This window comes from Paroedura picta, chromosome 1 (genome assembly GCF_049243985.1).
Source record: "Paroedura picta isolate Pp20150507F chromosome 1, Ppicta_v3.0, whole genome shotgun sequence".
In the NCBI taxonomy this organism is placed as follows: Eukaryota; Metazoa; Chordata; class Lepidosauria; order Squamata; family Gekkonidae; genus Paroedura; species Paroedura picta.
The window spans coordinates 32,914,235-32,928,200 of NC_135369.1; the positions used below are offsets into that span (position 1 = coordinate 32,914,235).

Sequence of the window (13,966 nt, forward strand, 5' to 3'; positions counted from 1 at the left end):
ATTCACTAGGAGGAATGTCTCACAGTTGTATGGAGCAAGCAATCTATGCCATATTGGGAGCTGGTAGCCTTTGATCTCTGATAACAGCATTTTGGTTTCTCTTTGTAAAGTACACTGAATTCTAGGGGATTGATTGGCTGTTTTGACAAAGGATTATCATTGGCTGTATTTGGTTGTGGCACAGTCTACTGATGTAACAGAATTGGTTTTTGCTATATATATTCCCTGTCATGTAAGAAGATCATAGTCTGAGGAAGAGTGCTTACACTCAAAAGTTCATGCCCTGAATAAATCTTTGATGGTCTTAAAGGTGCCACTGGACTCTGATTTTATTGATGGCATAATGAAATAGCATGAAAGAATGAAAACTGAAAATAAAGTTACAACCAAAAAGAGTAGGGCAGGAGGGTACGAAGCAGCAACTGGTGACAAGGAGCAAAAAGGTAGCCTCTAGAGCTCCTCTTTATATAGCCCGCCTGGGAGGCTCCATGCAGAGCTATGGGGTAGGTTGAGCTGAGGACTCTGTGCCACCTCCTCTTCCATGCCGGAGTCCCCACTGCTGAGTTCTGCCACAAATGGAAGCAGACGAATTTCTCACATTCCTAATCCATTGAGCTGCAGGTAGCTTTCGATGCCATAGCATCCTTCTGAACAGACTTGTGCTCATTCATGGTGGGGGCACCATGGTTAAAGGGTTTCACATTTATTTGACTGGGAGTTTCTAGAAATACCTGTTCAGCCCCATAACATTCATTCTGTTGGTTCTCACAGGGGTCCATCTTGTTCCCCATGATGTTTAACATCTGCATGAAAGCACTGGGAGAGATCACAGGAGCATAAAGCGATAGCTATAACTGGAAGACATCTAGCTCATAACAGTCCTCTGGAAAAGCTCGGCAGATGTTTAAAGATAGTAACACGATGGATAAGAAGAACCAACAAACACGTTCAGTCCAGACATGAATGAAGTGCAGTTAGTCAGTTAAGGTAAAGGTATCCCCTGTGCAAGCACCGGGTCATGTCTGACCCTTGGGGTGACGCCCTCCAGCGTTTTCATGGCAGACTCAATACGGGGTGGTTTGCCAGTGCCGTCCCCAGTCATTACTGTTTACCCCCCAGCAAGCTGGGTACTCATTTTACCGACCTCGGAAGGATGGAAGGCTGAGTCAACCTTGAGCCGGCTGCTGGGATTGAACTCCCAGCCTCATGGGCAGACAGCTTCAGACAGCATTTCTGCTGCCTTACCACTTTGCTACACAAGAGGCTCATTAGGTTAATTAAAAAGCTATTTAAATACTGAGGAATAAGCCCATCTTGGAGATGGTTGCACTCCCAACAAAGGAATCCATATTTAGGAGCAAGACCTAGCTTGTTTTGCATCTGAGCCAGCTGGACAGGGCTTCGTGATGTGGTGGCGGGGACAGACCGCACACCCACCCAAGAGGAATCCCAATCCTGGCCAATTTGCAAAATCAGAACTGTATCCTGGGCCCAGCTGCATTGTCTAGTTCTGCAGGTACAACCAAATACACTGCCTTGTGAAAGGACATTTTGAAGGTCAAAATCATATAACGAGGATGCCCTTTCTGCAGTACAAAAACAGATACATTTCAGACATAGAATTGCATGTTAGTTTAATTTTATTCAGGCAGAGAGTTGCTAGATCTCTTTCCACAGCCAAACTTCATATTCCACAGGAACAGCAAGACGCAGAAAGTAATGCATGTTAGATCACCTGTTCCCATACAGTCATGTTGTCATTCATCATCTGTACAAATAAGGAATACAATGAGATATTTATCTTTGCTTACAGAAGCAGAACATCCTAATAGCAAAGAATTATCACATGGCTGGATGAATTTGGATGTTGTGACACAGTTTACTAATTTAACAGAAAACTTTTGCTTTATATTCCCACTTTTATGATGGTAGTTCATAGTCTGAGGAAGAGTGCATGCTCTCGAAAGCTCATGCCTTGAATAAATCTTTGTTGGTCTTAAAGGTGCCACTGGACTCTGATTTTGTCATCCTAATATGAAGTACATCTCAAAGGTTCCATCACCCTGAATATTTGAATATTCTATATCCTACCGGAGCACAGATAGAATTGCAGGGAGAAGCGCCCTACTGTCTGGCTACAGTTATCCATGTAACGGTCACCTCCAGATTAGATTTCTGTAACTTCCTCTATGTAGGCTTACCCTTGTCTTTACCCAGAAAATACAGCTGGTGCAAAATGCGGCTGCCAGGGTCCTCACTGGTACATCCTGGAGGGCCCATATTCAGCCTGTCCTGAGGCAGCTGCATCGGTTGCCAGTTGTGGCCTGGATCAGATACAAAGTTTTGGTCTTAACCTTTAAGGCCATCCACGGCTCGGGCCATGCCTACCTGAGGGACTGTTCCCTTATGCCCCCTGCAGGGCTCTTCACTCTGCAGGTTCAAATCTGTTTGTGGCCCCAGAAAAGTATGCCTGGCCTCTACCCAGGCCAGGGCTTTTTCGGTCCTGGCTCCAACCTGGTGGAATGCACTCCCGGAAAACCTGAGGGCCCTGACAGAGCTGTCTCAGATCTGCAGGGCCTGCAAAACAGAGCTCTTCCACCAGGTATTTGGTTGAGGCCGGGTTTCAGGAACAACTGGGGGCCCCCCTCCAGCCAACACTATACCATTCTGCAGACCTATTCCCTGTTATGGTTGACTAGATGGGGTAGGATTGGGGATTATGCCGCCTTTTGTGGGGGTTTGATGATATTAGGGGATTCGTGACTAGTTTTATTGGGGTTTTAATCTGTTTTTGTGTAACCTACCATATGTCTATGGAGAGTGGTGGGAAATAAACCGAAGATATTATCATTATTATTAATAATAATAGCAATAACAATAACAATATACATGTGCTACTAGAATAAACTACTTCTGAGAAAAGGAGGGGGGGACTTCAACTCTACTTCAAGTCATGTATGGCAAAAACAGTATCCCAAAGAATTTTTAAGTTGACCTAGTTCACCTGTTTGCGGATTTTCTGCCTTCAGGGAACCTTCCCACATATTCAACACATCTACCCAGGAACACTCACATATCTTCCCCAGAGCCCCCCCCCCTCATTTCTGGAATATATGCACACCCACACACCCATAAGAAGGACCCTGACAGCATGACTCATACTGGGTTTCATATAGAAACAAGTACCTATTCATTGTGATGAGGGTTTTTTTCCTGGAGTATTTTTAGGTCCATTCCGCATGAGTTAAAATAGCAGAAGTCTTACAAATGGTAAATGCTACAAATTTGACGTTCCGCATGACATCGCACACAATCTGCAACACTCCTGCAACACTAGCGCTAAAATCGCTTCGTTGTAGTGATTTCCGGGGAATCTGGATAAGTGGATTCACCCTCAGAAAATCGCTACACTCCTGCCAACAACCTGCAACACTTGAGGAAAAGACCTGTGCATTCTCAATGTTGTGGTTGCAACAAAGTCCCCAAGCACAACACAGCCCCCCTGTTTGCCAGTTCCCTTTAATTTTGGCCAAAATTCGTGCCCGTGCTGGGGGAGATTTTTTTTCACTCGGGAGAGCGTGGTAACGATGACTCGCCAGCTCACACGCCAGCTAGATAGATCTCTACGTTGGGAAGAATCAAGGCATATTCGTTGAAACTTCCTTTTTTTTTCACCTGTGCTTAAAGGAAAAGGGGCTTTTCAGGAGTATGATAACAACTGGCTGTTCGTTTGATTGACGGCCAGGGGTGGGAACAAGCACAAAAAAAAATCGCTTCCTTTCTAGCGATTCCTGCAAGACCGGAAACCTGTGGGGAATGAATGAAATGCTACTGGATTTCACTACAAATGCAGGTATGCAGAACGCCGAGATTCCACTATTTAAAATACCATTATTGCTTTGTGAAAGCAATTGGCAACATTGGTCCTTGTGCGGAATGGGCCTTATTCTTACTTTTTGCAGCAAACAACTCTGTCAACACAATTTCCAATGCGCTTATACATCCTGAGACATCTTGATCTTACGCATTTCCCCTTTGCTGCTCGGCATTGCCTGGAACCATATATTTTTTTGGCATATCCTGCATACACACAAAAAGAAAACTAGAGTAAAACTCAGGCAAGAATGGCTTGACTCTTCACATTACCATTTCTGTACTAACATTACCATTTCTGTACCATTTTTGTACCAATTCTGGAATGGTAGTTACTTGCCCCAGTAACCCCAACATGAAAGTGGCACACAAAAGGAAATTGGTTAAACTAGGGTTTCTTTATCACAAGCAGAACTGGGCAATGGATTAATCCCCCTCCCTTCACGTGGGATTCCTAGAATCCTGCCCATGGGGTTGATAATCTTTGGGAAATCTAGCATTGTCACTTCATATGGGAAAGTCCCTCCTCATGCTTTTTTTAGGGCAAGAAGCAGCATTCTTCATGTAGTTTTTATTTGTTTGCACTCTACAAAGAAGCGCAGTTTATTAAGCAAATATCTGGGTGTAAATAGTTGTGTATATCTAGGTGTGTATAGCTGATTTTTCTACCAGTTTTTTTTTCTGATGTTGTGGATGTTCATCATGCATGCATACACAAGCCAATGACCCTTGGAATATGCAAAGGTAGATTTGAGTGGAGTCCCATCCTGGGGGAACGAAAATTCATTAGAAGAGCACATGCTAGTCATGCAGAAGGTTCAAGAGTCATTATCAGGAAACAGTCAGTTTAAAAGGCAGAACATCTTGGGCAGAATTCAGCTTGAAATGTTGGAGGCCCTTTTCTTTTTTTTTCTTTTTTTTTTTTTTATAGAAAGTTTTTATTTTATTTTCCAGAGTTGAAGACAGTGAGATACATGCAATCTACATTGTTAATACAGAAAAAAAGAGCTATGCTCTTCATTTGATACACTTTGTTCCCCATTTTTAATCCCTTTTGTAAATAGTTCAGGTAAGGGCCCCATTGTTCTTGAAAGGCCTCTTAGTGTCAGTTTGGCTATCTTGGTAAGATCAGCTAATTTATTCAGCCAGTCTTCTGTCGAGGGTAGCTCTTGCGTTTTCCATTTCTTGGCCAATTCTAGTTTTGCTGCCGTCGTCGCATAGAAGAAGAAGCTCTGTATGTGGGTTAGGAAGCACTGTGGAAAAACATTTTGGTTCCCTGTTTCAATCTTAAAAACCCTCTTCTCTCCATTTAAGATTATAAGACTGGCTACAATATTATGGACTTTTTTTGCACCACATTTAAAAAGAGAAGTCTACTTTGTTACCATCATTTCAACATTTGTTTGCATAGTTTCTGATAGTTTTAACAATCATAAACAGTTTATACTTAACATAGTCCTAGAGCCCTCCACATTTTCACTAGAAAAAGGGAGAAAGGGAAAAAAAAGAAAAAATAAGCCTGCTTAGTTGTACGGAAAGAAGAGAAACAAATATATATAAGTATACATTGTTAATACCAGAAATAATAAAATGGAGTCTTCATTAATTAATAGAATAGATTTTTCGTTAGTTATATTTACACCTCCTCAGTTAGAAACCTCCTTTTAGTTATGCTTTAAATTTAGGCTGAAAGTCACTACAAAGATATGTTAGATAATTCAAATTCAGCTATCATAGGGAATCTAAAACCCCACACTATAATGTAAGCCCATTCCATTAGGTGTCTCCTTTTAGTTATGCTTTGATTTTGGGCTGGTAGACACTGCGAAATTAGGTTTAATAATACAAATTCAGCTTACTTAAAAGATCTTAGACCCCAGATTAACTTCTTAACTAGTTATATTGCCTATATGGCTACATAAAGAAGGTAAAAGAGGAAAAGAATTTCGACCACTGTGTTGCATTTCCATTCCCCAAGCTTCTTAAGGAGGTCTCATTTCGAGGCTTATTACGTCTTGTGGCTCCCATTGACTAATGTTCTGTCCTATTGGTCTTTGGCTGGGAGAGTACAGTTGTAGTCTTTCCCTCGGAGTATACATCGATAGATCTTGAAGCAGTTGTACCTCCTGGACTCCAATATCAGTACAGATGTTTTTCCATGAAGCTCCTTTCAATCGATTGCTTTCACCGCAGATCCATCTGTCTTTCTTGTGTATTGTTACTTTGGAGTGGCTATATATCTTCTCAGGTAGGGTGTCCTTATCTGAGCTGCAAGACTCTGACATCCCCTTTTCCATCTCCATAATTTCAGATTTCTCTTCTGCTGGTGATTTTCCATCTTGTTTAAAGCTATCAGCCACTACTATTGGTTCATCATTCCTGTTAGAGACTTCTTCCTTAATGCCTTTAAACTCCATGAGCATGTTTTTGAGTGAACCATTTAAAGATTCTTTCAGGTCTTGTGTTTGTTTATCTAGAAGATATGCAAATTTTTTAAACGAAAACATGTTCCAGGTTTGGAATTTTGTTAGACTTAATCAATTATGCATATGTTGTTTCCAAAATATATTTGCAATTTTGCAAATAGCCAGTAGAGGTCCTACAGAGTCCTAAACGAAAGCAACAGTCTGTTTTGAATTAAAGGAATGTCTCTAAAGCTTAGTTCTCGCGAGATTCCACGGCTCTAATCTCTCTTATCTTCGAAGACAAAAAACAGATACAATAATAGCTGTTACTTATTAGTTTGAGTTGATTTGAGTCCTTCTTCTGCTTAGAAAAGAAAATTAGCCTGCCTCAGAATGAGGTGGCATCAAGCAGAGCCAGAAACGAGGGGAAGAGTAGAGACGGAGAAGCGGAAAAGCACTTGCATCTCTGCGTTGATTAATGACTCAATATCTTGGAATTTGGCAGCTTCACCCCCTCAGTAGTAATAAATAGTAATAAATAGTCCTGTCACTCTGGCTTGTTTGGATTAGCGAGAGCAACTCTCCACGCCGAGAGTTCATTCCAGGGAAGAAGGTGCCGAGGGAAACCCCACTCACTGTTTGTAGGCTCGATCTGATGTCTGCCAGATGTTTTCACTCCGGAGTTGTGGTGAGTCGAAGGTCTTGCTGGGAGGTATCCAATTAGCTTTGTAGATTAAAATAAGCTTTGTAGATTGCAGAGTTGAAAAAGGAGGAAAAGGAAAAAGATTTTAAGATGGCGGACGGCGCTTGCTGGACCCTGTGCACACTGAGCTTACGTTCCAGTGGGAGATTAATTTCCCTGCGGAACAGAGAGGCCCCAGAGATTCACAAGGAATTCCTGAGAAGATTTATGGGTGGGTTGGCGTACCCAAAACCCGATTCTGTCAATCACAGCAGCGATTGACCCTCAGTGGAACAGGAGCTCGAAGTATTCGAGCTATCCAAGTGCCATGGCTCCGCCTTCTCCGTTGGAGGCCCTTTTCGATCTAGAGGAGAGTTTGCAGTTAGTGGAACCAGTGACCTGATTCAATATATCAGGTTTGTATGTTCATGCTTAAAAAACAATGGGTCAGTGATGACATAAAGGCAGTGTACGCGCCAGTCACTCACCTGCATGTCCACTTTTATTTGGATTTAAGCAGGATACTACAGATATTCTAGACAATGGTCAAGAAGAGAAAACCTTTTCATGAGTCCTACTCCATTTGGAGCTTTTAATTTAAGCCATTCATAGAAATTCAGCCACTGAGGCTTTTAAGAAAATGAAAAGAACTCTGTGAAATCAGACATTTTCGGCTGAGGATCCAGTTTCCAACAGTTACAAGCCTGATACTACCCAGGATCTGATAAGCCAGGCACAGAGCCAGCAATTCCCACACACCCCGTCTCCCTGCAGAAGCCCATACAGAGGAACATTCAACCATCATGGCTAACCCGTTCTCTAATTTCTTTTTAAAGCCATCCATAGTGGCAGTCATCACCACGTTTCAAAACACCAAGTTCAGTATATTAATTGATGGTTTTGAATTTATTTTCATAGTCTTGAATCATAGTCTTGAATCTTCTGATCCCAACTTCTAAAACAGGCTTTCTCAACCAGGGTTTCATGAAACCCTGGCGTTTCTTTCTGGCCCTGGAAGGGTTCCCCAATTGACTGGGAGTTAATTTTGTTTATTTTTTTAAATTTTGTTAAACATTTATCAGGTGATATGACTATATATGGTCATTTCAACTTGCTCCCCTTCCCAAAATGGCCAATAATGGGAAGGGGAGGGCCCCTGGATGTACATAACTATGCTTCCCAATCATATTCTGCAGGATCGCACCACTTCTGGGGTTTTTCAAAGCCTGAAGAATGTTTCAGGGGTTTCTCAATGGTAAAAAAGATGAGAAATGTTCTAAACTCAAAGGAGACCAAAGGCAGAGGAGTTCTCTTTGTCTCCTTGCTCTGTGCCAGGAGTATCTTTGTAAACCTCTATCATGTGCTCTCTCTCATAGGATATTACCTGACTCAGACAGCACTGCCAGGGAGAGAAATGCCACCAGAAGGTAAAGGAGCTTCATGGCAGGAGGTTCAACTTCAGTTCAGAAGAAATACTCAGATTGACAAGAGGTACAAGGCTCCTGTATTTAAGATGAGTTTTCCTTGCCTCTGGGGATTGTAAGATGCTTGGATGTTGCAAAACAGTCAAACCCAGATATTTCATCAAGACTTTACAAAACGTTCTCTTACTATTTAGGGAATACTTCAGAGCCATACAGTTCCTTCCTTGAGAATTATGCCAAGTACCTTTTATATTTAATGCTTTGTGTATTATAACAATCCCTGACCTAGATGGATCAGGGTCACCAGATTTCAACACTTAGATGTTAAGCAGGGTCAGCCTGTTGCCCACTGAAGGTCAATCATGTTTTTTCCTCGCCCCCATCTTCCTCCTCCTCCATGCTGTTCCTGACATTTGGAAGAAGAAGGAAGAGCCAGCAGAAGTTGAGCCAAAGACATGGGAGAGGAGGCTGGCTGCATTCCTCCTCAGTTGCTGTGCTGGACCATCGTGTTCCAAGCCTTCCTGCCCTCCACAGGACACAGGAGTCCAGCCAGTCATGCTCTGCCAGCTCCCTTGCTGAGCCACCCTGTTCTGCAGTGGTCCTTCCATCCTTTACCCTCCAACCTCCTGCCTTTTTGGTGTACTGGTTATGAGTGTGGACTTCTAATCTGGCGAGCCAGGTTCAATTCTTCACTCCCCCACATGCAGCCAGCTGGGTGACTTTGGGCTTGCCATGGTGCTGATAAAGCTGTTCTGACCGAGCAGTAATATCAGGGCTCTCTCAGCCCCACCTACCTCACAGGGTGTCTGTTATGGGGAGAGGAAAGGGAAGGCGACTGTAAGCCGCTTTGAGGCTCCTTCAGGTAGAGAAAAGCGTCATATAAGAACCAACCCTTCTTATTCATCTTCTTTGCTTTCCTATGGCCGGCCAGTTTGCTGGATGGTCTACGCTGCAGGAGCAAAGTCAGGGAGTGGAGGGGAAGGGGCTGTAGGGCTAGTGCAGAGCAGGGTGGCCCAGCCAGTGAGCTGCACCACCCTGCTATGCAGAAGCCTTTTCACCCTCCAGCCTCCCACCCTCCTACAGTCCATTTTCAAAATGGGCTTTTTTACTAGTTATTTATAAAAATGTTGAAAAGTACTGGACCAAGTACATCATGCCAAGGTCTGGTGGCCAGTAGAATGAGGTGAAAGATTCTTGCCAAGCTTGTATGATGTCTCCTTTCTGAAAGTCATCCTATTTCTCAGTGTTTATCAAAACATCTTTCATTTATAGAATGTTGTTTGTTTGTTTATGTGAGTTGTTTCTTTTTTGTACCACCCCTCTGGTGAAAGGCATAGTATTAATGGACAATCAATTCAGTCAGTCCCTTCATGTACATTTTGTCATTGGTTTTCCTGGCTTCCAAAGTGTTGGGACTTTTGGACTGGGCTCAGTCCTAGGTTCCTCCAGAAAAGCAGAGCAGAAAAACAGAGTGCAGTTATTGATTACATTTGTGGATTGGGCAAAGATCCAAACTCACAGCACTTGAGGTTTAAAAGGAATAATCTTTACTGGAATGATTATACATTAGTATGCGTCATATTCATCTACTTCAGTCTTCTTACTGAAGCAGTGCACAAAAGCTTGAAAAATAGTCACAAAGAAACACATTTAAATGCTCTATAGCTAGGCTGCAAGCAGGATTAAAGGTAAAGGCAAAGGTATCCCCTGTGCAAGCACCAAGTCATGTCTCACCCTTGGGGTGACGCCCTCTAGCGTTTTCATGGCAGACTCAATACAGGGTGGTTTGCCAGTGCCTTCCCCAGTCATTACCGTTTACCCCCCAGCAAGCTGGGTACTCATTTAACCGACCTCGGAAGGATGGAAGGCTGAGTCAACCGTGAGCTGGCTGCTGGGATCGAACTCCCAACCTCATGGACATCGCTGCAGACAGCATTTCTGCTACTTATCACTCTGCCCCACAAGAGGCTCCTGCAAGCAGGATTACATTCCCACAAATCAACAGATAGAAAGAGCTGTGAGGCTAATGGAGGATGTTTCCTCCTTGCAAACCAAGATCCTTCTCTTCCTGAAGAAGAGAAAATGGGTACTAATCCAGCTCAAACCAAGGGATTTCCCAACCATGAGGATTGGAATTCCTCTTTGTCTCCTTGCTGTGTGCCAGGAGTATCTTAAACGCATAGCTTAAATCAGGGAAAGTGACCATGTGGTGTCACTAGTGAGCAGACAGGTACAGTTTCGCAGCTAAACAACAACGCTGATTGCAATTCCAACAGAAAGAAATGCCAAATATGCACAATAATATGGATATAAGAGCATAACTAGAGCTTGCTGGTTCTGATCAATGATCTGTTTCACACAGTAGTCAAAAAGAGCAGAGGAATTGGCAAAGACAGGGAACAAAGAAGAAACAGAGCTTATATCAACTGGGGGAGGGCATGGCCCTAAAGAAAAAAATGCGGGAAGGGCAGTTACCAAACTTTTTCCTGGGAACCAAAGACTGGAGACTAGGAGTCTAGGCTCCCCACCATAAATCCAGCCAAGCTGGGAAGCTTCACACCTCCAAGGAAAACAGATAAGGGAGAGCTTCGAAGGCATTCCTGAAAGCAGCAACAGGACACCGAAGATCAAACAGGGAGAGAGTAGTAGTAGTAGTAGTAGTAGTAGTAGTAGTAGTAGTAGTAGTAGTAGTAGTAGTAGTAGTAGTAGTATTTAATTTATATCCTGCCTCCCCCCGGATGCTCGAGGTGGGTCACATAAAAACAATCCCCTAAAACCAATCACTCAAACCTCGAGATCAGAGCTAAAGAGATCCTGCGTAAGACGGGAGAGGGCATGACAATCTGGATCTCAAGACTCCCTGTTTAACAGGAGACTAAGCGATGATTTTAGACTGCAGAAGTTTCCTACATGTAGGTGGTTTTACAGTGTTTTACAATATTATCATCAAATGGAGGCTCAGATCTGTGTTGTGGGTTTAAGTAACTTCACTGGAATGCCACCCACAACCTTTCCTTCAGAAACTACATCTGGCCAATATGAGTCATTGGTTAGATATAGGTTAGGGGTTGACTGCATTGAGATGGGTCTATGTGTTCTTCATTGAGAATTGTTGGGGGTTTCCATGGTGGAGCGGGAAAGTGCTTCAGCCAAAGCCAGACTCAGGGTGGCTAACAACAGCATACGGGTTTTGTTTTGACAAGTGGGTGGTACTTATAAAAGACAATCTGTATGAGGATATTGGGAAGGATAGGTGGGATATGTCAGGAGAGGATGCTTGTGGAAGCAGGAGAAGGGCTAGTAGGCAATTAGGAGGATATTTGATTGTAGTGTAATTTTTAAAAATGTAAATAAATAGTTTCTTGTGAGTTAAAACTTAAAGTTGTATTTCAGCTAATTGAAGATCATTTGTTGAAGTCAAATGTGTTTTACAAGCTGAACCTAGAAAGCAGAAATTAACTATTCACAGGAATGCAGTCATTCCCCATAAACTGATTTATGTGATTTTAAAAGCATTTTGTTCTGAATGTCTGTGTTTTTTTAAGCAGTGTAGTAAGAAATAAAGGTATATAAATTTCCAGGTGGCATAACTGGTTTTGTTTTGTTTTGTTTCTTTGGAGTCATGACTATGAGCAATGTTTTTAATAGAGGAATTGGTTCATGTTTGGTGAGGGGACAGCAGTCACAGGTCCACCAAGAAAACCTGTGATGGAGTACCTTGGTTCGAAGCAGCTCCCACCCACCTTCACACTGGGGCTAAATCTAGAGAAAACTGCCATTGCAACAAAGCCCTCTGGGTAGAGGCTGTCCAGGGGGTGAACTCATAGAATTATAGAATCATAGAGTTGGAAAGGGGCATACAGGCCATCTAGTCCAACCCCCTGCTCAGTGCAGGATCAGCCCAAAGCATCCTAAAGCATCCAAGAAAAGTGTGTATCTAACCATTGCTTGAAGACTGCCAGTGAGGGAGAGCTCACCACCTCCTTAGGCAGCCTATTCCACTGCTGAACTACTCTGACTGTGAAAAATGTTTTCCTGATATCTAGCCTATATTGTTGTACTTGTAGTTTAAACCCATTACTGCGTGTCCTTTCCTCTGCAGCCAATGGGAACAGCATCCTGCCCTCCTCCAAATGACAACCTTTCAAATACTTAAAGACGATTATCATGTCCCCTCTCAACCTCCTTTTCTCCAGGCTCAACATTCCCATACATGGAACATACATGGAAATCAATAAAGTCCTGAACTGGCCCAAGTTGGATTCCATCTGAAATGCTATAGATTAGCATTTAAATAACTTTGTAATATGTCCTATGGGGTCTGGAGAGATTCTGAGTCTATGGTTTATTACTTCCTGTGGTTATTGGGTCATCCCAAGAGTCGTTGTTGTGGTATTCAGTTGTGTGCTTCTGAAATGTCAGTATTAGGTCATTATAGGATTATGCCACTATGTACCATTAGTAAGTTCTTAGTCAAATCTGCTGAAGCTGGCATGACTCTTTGTATTGAGTATCTTTGAACACAGGAAAATATTTCACAGACAAACTAAGACAATGCTTGTAACATTCATTAAAGCATGCCCCTGTTTTTCTAGGGGTAGTCCATCCACTACAATGATGGCAAAGATGGGTGGGCAGCAACCAGGCCAACCAGGCCACTGCCCAGCTACACCAACCAACCCACATGGCCTCAGCATCAGGGGAGTAGTCATAGCTACAACAGAGAGCCATTTGGGGAACCGCTCCCTCCATTAGGGGGTGGACTTGAATCTCTTAAGCCTTCTCTCCAGTCCACCACACTTCACCTGACTGTGTGTCTATGGGGACTAAGTGGCAAGCAATGGAATCTTGCCTGGAGATGGATGAGGAGCACAGGCAGCACTACATCTTAGTGCAAGGCCTCACCCTGCCAATGAAGAAGAACGAGGACAGGCAATGGCTTCATGCTGTGAGCCAGCATGGAGGGGTGAGGTAGGATTTCCAGGCTAAGCCATAGAGTTTCTGTCAATTCCCAGAGTTACTCTATGTCTGTTTATTAATTTTATTTATTTATTTATTTATTTAATTTGTAGATTGCCCCCTCTCCAACAACGTCTTCGGACAGTTATTTCACCAACTCAGGAAATGTCTCAAAAAAAAATCCATTAACTAGTAGAAATATTGAATGTGTGGAAGTAACCACTGATGATGTATTGGTACATGGTTCCACCAGAGAAGAAGATGCTAATAACCTAAAAGCGCTACTGGAAATATACACAGAGACAAATCTGAAATTAATCCCAAGATTCAGATTGTAGGTGACAATGTTACCTTTATTTGTGTCTACTAAATACAAATGGCATAAACCCTGATCCAGAAAATGTTGGTGTCATAGGGCAATTAGATACACCAAAGTCCAGAGCAGAACTGGAAACTAGAATGGAAATGCTTAACTATTTACCCGGATTTGCTTCACAACTGCTGCAAATGACAGCATCACTGAGAAAGTTGCTTCAAAAGAATGGACTTAGAATGACTCACCTAAGAAAAAATTCCTGGAGATAAAGGAGTTCATAACAAGAACCCGAACCAATCCTTCAATA

The 13,966-nt window shown here is 42.7% G+C and overlaps 1 long non-coding RNA gene across 1 annotated transcript; it reads right to left on the reverse strand.

The window, feature by feature from the left end:
* Window positions 1–1,617: 1,617 nt before the first annotated feature.
* On the reverse strand, window positions 1,618–8,501 carry LOC143835329 (uncharacterized). The gene is made up of 3 exons (XR_013230096.1): window positions 8,345–8,501; window positions 3,954–4,080; window positions 1,618–1,768 (listed from the first exon to the last, which is right to left on the reverse strand). It is a non-coding gene; the product is annotated as an uncharacterized LOC143835329 (long non-coding RNA).
* Between the last annotated feature and the right edge of the window lie 5,465 nt (window positions 8,502–13,966).